Here is an 11671-nt window from a genome sequence, read left to right on the forward strand (position 1 = left end):
TTTTGTTCATTGTATATATAAAACACAGGAAATCATGTTTTTGACTGCAGTGGTCCTTTAAATATCATTCTTAGAATGTTTTCTGAATGTTACTAGTGCTACGTTTGTAACAAAGTGGAAATTTACGAGTTTCCCACTAATAATTACCAGTTGAAGGGCCATTCAAATATACACTGCTCAAAAAAATAAAGGGAACACTAAAATAACACATCCGAGATCTGAATGAATGAAATATTCTTATTAAATACTTTTTTCTTTACATAATTGAATGTGCTGACAACAAAATCACACAGAATTATCAATGGAAATCAAATTTATCAACCCATGGAGGTCTGGATTTGGAGTCACACTCAAAATTAAAGTGGAAAACCACACTACAGGCTGATCCAACTTTGATGTAATGTCCTTAAAACAAGTCAAAATGAGGCTCAGTAGTGTGTGTGGCCTCCACGTGCCTGTATGACCTCCCTACAATGCCTGGGCATGCTTCTGATGAGGTGGCGGATGGTCTCCTGAGGGATCTCCTCCCAGACCTGGACTAAAGCATCTGCCAACTCCTGGACAGTCTGTGGTGCAATGTGGCGTTGGTGGATGGAGCGAGACATGATGTCCCAGATGTGCTCAATTGGATTCAGGTCTGGGGAACGGGCGGGCCAGTCCATAGCATCAATGCCTTCCTCTTGGAACTGCTGACACACTCCAGCCACATGAGGTCTAGCATTGTCTTGCATTAGGAGGAACCCAGGGCCAACCACACCAGCATATGGTCTCACAAGGGGTCTGAGGATCTCATCTCGGTACCTAATGGCAGTCAGGCTACCTCTGGCGAACACATGGAGGGCTGTGCGGTTCCCCAAAGAAATGCCACCCCCACCACGACTGACCCACCGCCAAACCGGTCATGCTGGAGGATGTTGAAGGCAGCAGAACGTTCTCCACAGCATCTCCAGACTGTCACGTCTGTCACATGTGCTCAGTGTGAACCTGCTTTCATCTGTGATGAGCACATGGCGCCAGTGGCGAATTTGCCAATCTTGGTGTTCTCTGGCAAATGCCAAACGTCCTGCACGGTGTTGGGCTGTAAGCACAACCCCCACCTGTGGACGTCGGGCCCTCATACCACCCTCATGGAGTCTGTTTCTGACCGTTTGAGTAGACACATGCACATTTGTGGCCTGATGGAGGTCATTTTGCAGGGCTCTGGCAGTGCTCCTCCTGCTCCTCCTTGCACAAAGGCGGAGGTAGCGGTCCTGCTGCTGGGTTGTTGCCCTCCTATGGCCTCCTCCACGTCTCCTGATGTACTGGCTTGTCTCCTGGTAGCGCCTCCATGCTCTGGACACTACGCTGACAGACACAGCAAAACTTCTTGCCACATCTCGCATTGATGTGCCATCCTGGATGAGCTGCACTCCCTGAGCCACTTGTGTGGGTTGTAGACTCCATGTCATGCTACCACTAGAGTGAAAGCACCGCCACGCCAGCATTCAAAAGTGACCAAAACATCAGCCAGGAAGCATAGGAACTGAAAAGTGGTCTGTGGTACCCACCTGCAGAACCACTCCTTTATTGGGGGTGTCTTGCTAAATGCCTAAAATTTCCACATGTTGTCTATTCCATTTGCACAACAGCATGTGAAATATATTGTCAATCAGTGTTGCTTCCTTAGTGGACAGTTATATTTCACAGAAATGTGATTGACTTGCAGTTACATTGTGTTGTTTAAGTGTTCCCTTTATTTTTTTGAGCAGTGTATTTAACCCAGTCTTATGTGGAAAACATACATAAAGATGATATCTCTATCATTCTCTATGTCCCATTGATTCAGAGGGGTTTGGTTAAATTCGGAAGACCCATTTCAGTTGAATGCATTAGGTTGTATTAGGTTGTACTGACATTAGGTTGTACTGGCTTGGTACCACCCTTTCCCATGATGTTGTTTGTGAGCGTATGGACAACCATTGAGGCCATCTCCATTTTTAAGTAGTCCATTTTTCCCCTACTACTTCTATGAGTTGGAAAACATACTGAAAGGGTGCATGCAGCCAGGTAGACTGTGTTGTTTGAACAGGTATAAAGCCAAGGTTAGCTATTTACTGCCACCTACAGTTATGGAATGTTTGCTCACGAGTATAATCCATTGGCTGATTCCTCCTGATGACCCGGATGAAATCATGTAATCCTTCCTTCACCCATAGGAAGGCCTACCCAGTTGACTACTTTAAAATGGTGGAAGACCTCAATGGCAATTCCAATGCTAAAATAGGTTTTATTAATCTAGAGTCATCTATCTAACTCTATGGTGGTAAATTCCCACTCCCCACTTGGTCACAAACGCAGCATGAAGTTTTCCTGTGGTTTATATAGTTTATATAGAAAGTTTTCTAAATGTTCTGCGAACGGAATGCATGTTTTAAGTAACATTCTTGGAACATGCTCTAAGGGTTAAATTTATTTTTTATTTCTTATGGATAGCTTTCTCAATATATTGAGAACATAATGGATGTGTTTTTAAATAACACTAAGAACATTCTATGAAAGTTGCTAATGTTTTGTGGTTTTCATGGAAAGTTTTCTTTATGTTCTGAGAACAGAATTTAGAGCTTATTGACATTCCCAGAATATTACGAAGAACTGACATAAAAGAGAACCATACATTCTCTGAATCCATCAATCTATCAACCAATCAATCAATCAAATGTATTTATTTATAAAGCCCTTCTTACATCAGCTGATGTCACAATGTGCTGTACAGAAACCCAGCCTAAAACCCCAAACAGCAAGCAATGCAGGTGTAGAAGTGTGGTGGCTAGGAAAAACTCCATAGAAAGGCCGGAACCTAGGAAGAAACCTAGAGAGGAACCAGGCTATGAGGGGTGGCCAGTCCTCTTCTGGCTGTGCCGGGTGGAGATTATAACAGAACATGGCCAAGATGTTCAAATGTTCATAGATGACCAGCAGGGTCAAATAATAATAATCACAGTGGTTGTAGAGCGTGCAACAGGTCAGCACCTCAGGAGTAAATGTAATTTGGCTTTTCATAGCTTTTCACAGCACCTGCTGTCTCTAGAGACTTTAAAACAGCAGGTCTGGGACAGGTAGCACATCCGGTGAACTGTGAACATCAGTTAAGTCACACCATTTTTGAGTACGTTCCCAGAATGTAGTAAAAACATGACATTAAATCGAACCAGATGGGAACTTGTGTGGAATGCTGTATGGAAGTACTGAAATTCCCACAGAAGGATGTTGTTTCTGAAAGTTCTCTGAACTTTGACAACATTCCCAATATCAAATCATTTAGTGTTCCTAGAATAATACTTCAAATAAAAAATAAATTGAACCATTCGTGTATCTTTAGGAAACCAAGAAAATAAAGATTTTTTTGTCAAGTTCCTTAATGTGCTGAGAATGTTCCAAAACCAAGCAATTATCCTGCACTATTTCCAGGAAGTTGTGGGAAGCTTGAATGCAAAATAACCATAGGACAACCACGCTCTCACCAAGTTCTTAGAATGAGTTCCCTGTCTTTCCCTCACTCCACCTTACTCTCATACCTTCTTAGGGGATGTCTAGAGAGGGGCTGCAGGTGCCATTTCAAGAACAAATGACATGCCTACTGTGCTTTCTGTTTTGTAACTGTGTGACTGTACTGTACTGTACCTGGCCAGCAGTCACATGTATAGTTCCCCTCGTCCTCCACACAGGTGGCGCTGTTGACACAGGGCTGGGGATTGCATGGAGGGAGAGGAGTTTCACAGTGTCGCCCAGTGAAGGTGGTCTGAGAGCAGTCGCAGCTGTACCTGAACGATAACGATTTTTAGTTACAGATTTTTCAGTTTCAGTACTAATTACTTTCCCAATAAAAAGTGAAGCTATACAAGCAAGCATTATGCAGGCGTTTCTTGTTCTACTCCACAAAATTCAAATCTCTCACACACACACAAACTTCTTACTCAGGACACAGAGCCCCATTTTGGCATGGCTGGTCTTGGCACTCGTCAATTTCGATTTCACAGTGGTCTCCCTGGAAACTGGACATGCAGGTACACGAGAAACTGTTGACGTAGTCATGACAACTCCCACCCTTGACACTCGTCAATCTGGACCTCACAGGTGGCATCTGGAACATCAAACATCCAATATGGCCGACAGAGTCAGTCACAGGGCTCTGGTCGTATAATACACACTGGCCAAACCATCTGGACAGGTCAGTTTATGGAAACATGAAGGGGAATATCAACATGCACCTGTGGAGATAATACTCAATGTCAAATGCTTTCATGTTGAATGGCTTAAGGATCATTATATACTGATATTAGAGGCTCTGTTTCCTTTACTCGTGTTGTTGTTAATGTTTGTTTCTGTGTGAGTTTTGACATAAGCCCCCCTGCGTGGCTTTCATCTGTGTTCTACTATGTAATTCTGAATCCCAGATCAATCATACTGTAAACCAGAACACAGGGCGATGGACTACATAGAAAAATATCATATTTTCTAAGTGTGTATTTAATCTTTCCTACGATTCTATAAAGAGCTAGGATTACCCATAGATGATCTTTCATGAGCAAATCTCTATTTCTATAACTGGATGTTATCAAGCAAGCAAAGCCTATAGATATCCTGATTTCATGTTTTTGTATTTCTATTTTTAAATGTATGGGCTATAGCATAGAAGAGGCTATAGAACAGAGGGTTAGATTTGAGGACTAGTGTACATAACTCAAATTGCCACTAGATGGCATCTGTTTTACCCATTGGATCAGTGGTGAGCAATCTTCATCCTGTGACCGGGAACACACATGACACAACTTATCAAAGTTATAATTAAAAACTAGTTTATTAAGAGATGTGTTCCTTCCTGGCTGGAGCAAAAGCCTGCACTCACATACCAGACCTCTGCAGCTAAGATTGGCCACCCCTTGATCTAAACCATTTAAGAGGGTTTGCAACCTAAATTCACATAACACATGCCTGTTTCAATTTTTTTTCTTCCATTTGGTAACTACTGAACAAAGCCCTGAAGGAGCTGTCTCTTCTCATCTTACCTGTAAACCCTGGGCTGCAGAGACAGTCGTACCTGCCCACCCTGTCTATACAGGTGGCTCCGTTCCTGCAGGGCTGTGACACACTTGTTCACCTCTTATCTGGCAGTGCACACCCTGGAACCCAGGCACGCAGAAACACGAGTAGCCATCACCACGGCTATGACAGATGGCCTGGCTGTAGCAGGGGTTGGGGAACACTGGTCCGTTACCGGTACCTCTGACCTCGCCTTCAGGCGAGACGCACCTGGGGACAGGAAATATAGTTTTGATTGATTGTCTGATTGATGTGTTTCTGTTAGCATAGGGGTGGGACGCTCCAGATCTGGAGGGCCAAGGGTTTTCTGGCTTTTGTTCTGTCCGTGCACAAACATTTCTGATTCAACTAATATTGATTGATCCCCAGGAGGGAAATTGAAATGTCACAGCAGACTTTTCTGGTATATATTATTTTATTATTTAATGAAAAGGTCTTTCATACATTCTCTTTCTCTTTTTTACATTCTCGTTCCAATATGTCAGTACTCAGTACCACCAGAAAATTGTATTGATATTGAAAAGGGTAAGTGTTTAGTGAGGGTGAACTAAAAGACATCCATGTTTTGTTCTCGTAGCGGTGTGTTACAATGAGTCATGCTTTGCATTGTCCCACACAACCATTGTGTTCTATAATAGCCTTTGACACAAAAGCCTCTCTTTCCACCTTTGAAAAAAATAATCCTACCATTGTCCATTCCAGTACAAGGACATTTGCAAAAAGAGCCTCACAAAGCATCACAGCGTGCCTCCATGGCAACCAATTCCACAGTTCCATTTCTGCATTGCCTCTATTGCCATAGCGACCGCAGGCAGACAGAAGTCACTCATTTGAGGCATTTATCACTCCATTCATTCGAAGCACAGCCTCATAGCTGCCGTGGGGCTACTTAATCACACAGCACAGCAGAGCTTAATGACACACCACCTGGCCTGCCAGTCAGTCACAGTTATGTTTTTCCTCTTTTCATTTGTTTTACTGTAAAAAGGTTGCCTCCAATACTAATTAGTGGATTAATCCATTCATTTGTTTTTACAAAACACATCTTAGAGGGAGGGAGGAATGAACAGCATGGCTCCTCGTAATGCCCAGCATACAGGAATATAGAACTTCCACTCAGATGAGCTGGCATCATGCATACTGTAGATCGGGGATGGCCAATCCTTCTCCTGGAGAGATAATGTTACCTCAGGTGTTTTTTGAGTAGGGCTGGAGCAAAAGCCTCTACATCCAGTAGGTCTCCAGGAGGATGAGGATTGGCTACCCCTGCTGTAGATGCTATAGTACCCATGTCATTTACTAAACAAACAAAAGCTTTCTATGGGAGCGGAAGGTTAGTAAACATGCATGCACCACCCATCCCGGCACATTGCAGATGTACCATCTCGATCAAGTAAGCTAAATCAAGCTACTTTTTAAGCTCTGACTCTGCTGCAGATCTTTTTACATTTAGGAAAACATTATTACATGCACATACAAATGAATCTTCTTCTCTGCCTATGGATGTTCTGTCTGACTCTGGCATAACTGCGAAAAATGGGATAAGTGTTGCTTTTAATCATCATTTTATCTCGGCAGACTTTTTATTTGAGAGAAATGGTGGTTTATTTGACCCTGGTCACTCAATAGATTACGTTTCTCTCTACCAACCTCTAGCTCAGGGGTTCCCAAACTTTTTCACTCGGGGGCCCTCCTTATAGCATTGGGGAACATCCCGCGCGTGCACACGCACCACGTCTATTTCTATGGGCACAAGCTCTGTTCATGACACAAACTGTTCACACGCCTCATGTTGGTGAAGAGAATGTTGCAGGTTTAAAGCTTATTACCTGCAATTCTACACATTTTGTCATGGGGTGAAAGAAAATGTTGCAGTTTTAAAGAAAATTGTCTTGAAATTGTATGTATTTTGCCATGTCTAATGTGCATTCATGTGATATTTGAGTGACTAAAAGGTTACAACAATATATATGGGCTAAAAAACTCAATTAAAAAAATTGGGTTTGGAAGGTGGTCCATATACTCCCCCTTCACAAAGGTTGTGACCCTTGTGACCTATTTCTAAACTTTCTTACCTAGCTAAAATTGTAGAATCCTTGATTAATTCTCAGCTAAGATCTTAACTTTAAAATGTATTCTAAACATACATCAGTCTGGTTTTAGACCAGATCATAACACTATCTCTGTTGCATCCCTAGCTACAGTATAAATTATGTTGTTAACTGTATGGATTAAAGTCAACATTGTGCTGCCCTCTTCATTGACCTGTCAAAAGACTTTGATACTGTTAATCACTCACTGCTAATTCAGACGCTTTCCTCAAATGCCCTATACCAGCCTGCATATAACCGGTAAAAAAAATACTTGACAGATAGACCTCAATGTGTAACTACTGACGGTGTTAGATCAGGTTTTCTGGACATAAAAAAGGTGTCCCACAGGGGTCGATTCTGTGTCCTGTACTATTTACTTTTTACATTAACCATATTGACTTGTCTGTAAAAAAATGTAACCTGCGCTTGTATGCTGATACCCCCACATTTTTTGTTTTGTATTATTAGGATCCCCATTTGCTGTTGCGAAAGCAGCAGCTACTCTTCCTGGGGTCCACACAAAACATTACATAATACAGAACATTAATAACCTATTTTGTTTGTATTTTTTTTTTCAGATTCCTCCCCAGCGTACAACAGAAGACCTCACACATCTAGAGCACATGGAGGATTCCGGCTCACCGAACATTCACAGTGAAACAACCAAACCGGGGGATTTTACCGTTTTAAATGACATTTCAGAGGCAGACAACAGGCAATTATGGGATGCGGCCAACCTTCTTGATTCAGCCAATTCTTTGGTGGAAACAACCGGACCTGAAATAGAACAAGCTAGTCTTTTCACAGCCTCTCCAGGACTCTAAAATCCCGAAAGGTTTTGCTACACAAATGAATGGGGGCTTCACTCGAGCGACAATACCGCCAGGACCTATCCTTCTGGCATAGAACAATTCCACGTTTGGTAAACAGCAATCCGATTAAAAAACGCAACTACAGGAGCTAAAAACACACATCATTAATTATCCAGATGGCTGAGCCAACAGACATAATTGAGACATGTGAAACCCTCATATCACAGACACCGCCCGAACTCCAAGCTATAATTAAACATATGAACGAGGCGGGGGTAACAGACATAATACCGATAGTTGAAAGCATATCACAGGTTCCATCCGAACTCCTAGAAATTATTAATCGTATGAACGAGTCAGGGACGACCGATGAAAACCTGTTAACATATCCCTAATTAATCAGATGAATGAGAGTTACACCATGCCTCCTCCTCTGGACATCGAGGGAGGTCCGGGGTACTCGGTCCGTGAAGTCCTGTGTTTGAGGCGTCGGGCTGGGCGTCACCAGTACCTCATCTACTGGGAGGGGTACGGCTCAGAGGAAAACTGCTGGGTTCCTTTGGTGGACATCCTGGATGCTTCGCTGACCAGGGATTTTCACCGTCACTCACTCTGTCGCGCCCTGACCTTAACTAAAAAAAAACTTTCTTTATTATTTTTTAAAGATTTTTTTCTTTTCCTTATTGATTCTCCTGCGTATTCTGTGGTTCTAGGCCTACCCTGGTTAGTTTGTCATAACCCCACTGTTTCTTGGCCACAGAGGGCTCTAACGGGGTGGTCGTGAGAATGCTCAGGTAGGTGTTTAGGGGTTTCCGTTGGTGCTACTACGGTGGAAAGTCCAGACCAGGTCTCCACCGTGCGCATTCTCCCGAATATGCCGATTTGGCTCTCGCCTTCTGTAAAAAGAAGGCGACTCAATTACCACCCCATCGACAGGGGGATTGTGCGATAGATCTCCTGGTAGAAGCTGCATATCCCAAGAGTCACGTGTATCCCCTGTCGCAAGCGGAGACGGAGGCTATGGAGACATATGTCTCTGAATCCCTGCATCAGGGGTTCATTCAGCCATCCATTTCACCCGTCTCTTCGAGTTTCTTTTTTGTGAAAAAAAAGGATGGCGGTTTACGCCCGTGCATTGATTATCGAGGTCTTAATACAATCACAGTGAAATATAGTTACCCGCTAGCATGTGTCCCTGGTGCGCAGTGTGCTTGGTCGCCTGTTGGAGCATGATCTATATGTCAAGGCTGAGAAATGCTTGTTTTTCCAACAATCCATCTCCTTCCTAGGGCATCGGATTTCCACTTCAGGAGTGGAGATGGAGAGCGACCGCATTACAGCCGTGCGTAATTGGCCGACTCCAACCACGGTAAAGGAGTTGCAGCGTTTTTTGGGGTTTTCCAATTACTACCAGAGGTTTATCCGGGGTTTTGGTCAGGTGGCAGCTCCCATTACCTCACTGCTAAAGGGGGGCCCGGTGCGCTTGCAGTGGTCGGCAAAGGCGAACAGGGCTTTTGAGCACCTGAAGACTCTGTTTACCTCGGTGCCTGTGCTGGCTCGTCCGGATCCCTCTTTGCCATTCATAGTGGAGCTGGACGCATCCGAAGCTGGGATAGGAGCATTGCTCTCTCAGCGTTCGGGTACGCCACTGAAGCTTCTCCCCTGTGCTTTCTTTTTGAAGAAGCTCAGCCCGGTGGAGCGAAACTATGATGTGGGGAACCGAGAGCTGTTAGCTGTCATAGAAGCTTTGAAGGTGTGGAGGCATTGGCTTGAGGGGGCTAAACACCCTTTTCTCATCTGGACTGACCACCGCAATCTGGAGTACATCCGGCAGGCGAAGAGATTGAATCCTCGCCAGGCAAGGTGGGCCATGTTTTTCACTCGTTTTGTGTTTACTCTTTCTTACAGACCAGGCTCCCAGAACGTTAAGGCAGACGCATTGTCTCGGCTGTATGACACAGAGGAGCGGTCCATGGATTCCACTCCCAGCTTCGTGTCTGGTGGCGCCGGTAGTGTGGGAGCTGGACGCGGACATTGAGCGGGCGTCACATACAGAGCCTTCTCCCCCTGAGTGTCCAGCTGGTCGTCTGTACGTTCCGTCTGCTGTCCGCGACCGATTGATCGATTGGGCTCACACGTCACCCTCTTCTGGTCATCCTGGGATAGGTCGGACGATGCGCTGTCTTGAAGGGAGGTACTGGTGGCCCACTTTAGCTAAAGACGTGAGGATTTTTGTTTCTTCCTGCTCGGTGTGCGCCCAGTGCAAGGCTCCTAGACACCTGCCAGAGGTAAGCTACAACCTCTACCCGTTCCCCAACGGCCATGGTCGCACCTGTCGGTGGATTTTTTGACTGATCTCCCACCTTCACAGGGTTACACCACGATCCTGATTGTTGTGGATCGGTTTTCAAAGTCCTGTCGTCTCCTCCCTTTGCCCGGTCTCCCTACGGCCTTACAAACTGCAGAGGCCCTGTTTACACACGTTTTCTGGCACTATGGGGTGCCTGAGAATATAGTGTCTGATCGGGGTCCCCAGTTCACATCAAGGGATCAAGGGTCTGGAAGGCGTTCATGGAGTGTCTGGGGATCTCGGTTAGTCTTACCTCAGGTTTTCACCCCGAGAGTAATGGGCAGGTGGAGAGAGTTAATCAGGATGTGTGTAGGTTTCTGCGGTCTTACTGCCAGGATTGGCCGGGGGAGTGGGCGAAGTTCGTGCCCTGGGCAGAGATGGCTCAGAACTCGCTACGTCACTCCTCCACTAACCTTGCTCCCTTTCAATGTGTATTAGGGTGTCAGCCGGTTCTGGCTCCTTGGCATCAGAGCCAGACCGAGGCCCCTGCGGTGGACAATTGGTTTCGGCACGCTGAGGAAACCTGGGAGGCAGCCCACGTCCACCTTCAGCGTGCCATAAGGCGCCAGAAAATTGACGCAGACCGTCGCCGCAGTGAGGCCCCAGTGTTCGCACCAGGCGACAGGGTCTGGCTCTCGACCCGAAACCTGCCCCTTCGCCTGCTCTGCCGGAAGCTGGGTCCGCGGTTTGTGGGGCCGTTTAAAGTCCTGAGGAGAGTGAACGAGGTATGTTATAGGTTACAACTACCCACTCATTACCGTATTAACCCCTCGTTCAATGTGTCTCTCCTCAGGCCGATGGTGGCTGGCCCGCTCCAGGAGGCTGAAGTGCGTGATGTTCCTCCGCCTCCTCTAGACATCGAGGGGGTTCCGGCATACTCTGTTCGATGCATTTTGGATTCGAGACGTCGGGCGGGGGGCCTTCAGTACCTCGTGGACTGGGAGGGGTACGGGCCAGAGGAGAGATGCTGGGTTCCGGTGGAGGACGTGTTAGATCCTTCCATGTTATCAGAATTCCACCGTCTCCATCCGGATCGCCCTGCACCTCGCCCTCCGGGTCGTCGACGCGCAGCTGGAGCCACGCGTCAGGGGTGGTGTGATTGTTGTATAGGTGCGCGTCGGGTCCTCGTACCCATGATTGTTTGTTTATGTACATTTAGTGTTATGGAGCATACTCCGTGAACTTTATTACAAGACTCCATTTTACACTCCATTTTACTCTCCTGCGCCTGACTTCCCTGCCACCTATTACACCTATGCATGACATCAGCATTTAAACATGTTGTATTAAATCATTAAGTGCCTTACTTAGAATTTTAATTAAACGACAAATGCCTT

At 45.5% G+C, this 11671-nt stretch overlaps 1 pseudogene; it reads right to left on the reverse strand.

Annotated features, from left to right (window-relative positions):
- LOC135556840 (protein crumbs homolog 1-like) overlaps nt 1-5416 on the reverse strand; it is a 38195-nt pseudogene extending 32779 nt beyond the window's left edge.
- Nucleotides 5417-11671: the final 6255 nt, after the last annotated feature.

Source organism: Oncorhynchus masou, chromosome 15 (genome assembly GCF_036934945.1).
Source record: "Oncorhynchus masou masou isolate Uvic2021 chromosome 15, UVic_Omas_1.1, whole genome shotgun sequence".
In the NCBI taxonomy this organism is placed as follows: domain Eukaryota; kingdom Metazoa; phylum Chordata; class Actinopteri; order Salmoniformes; family Salmonidae; genus Oncorhynchus; species Oncorhynchus masou.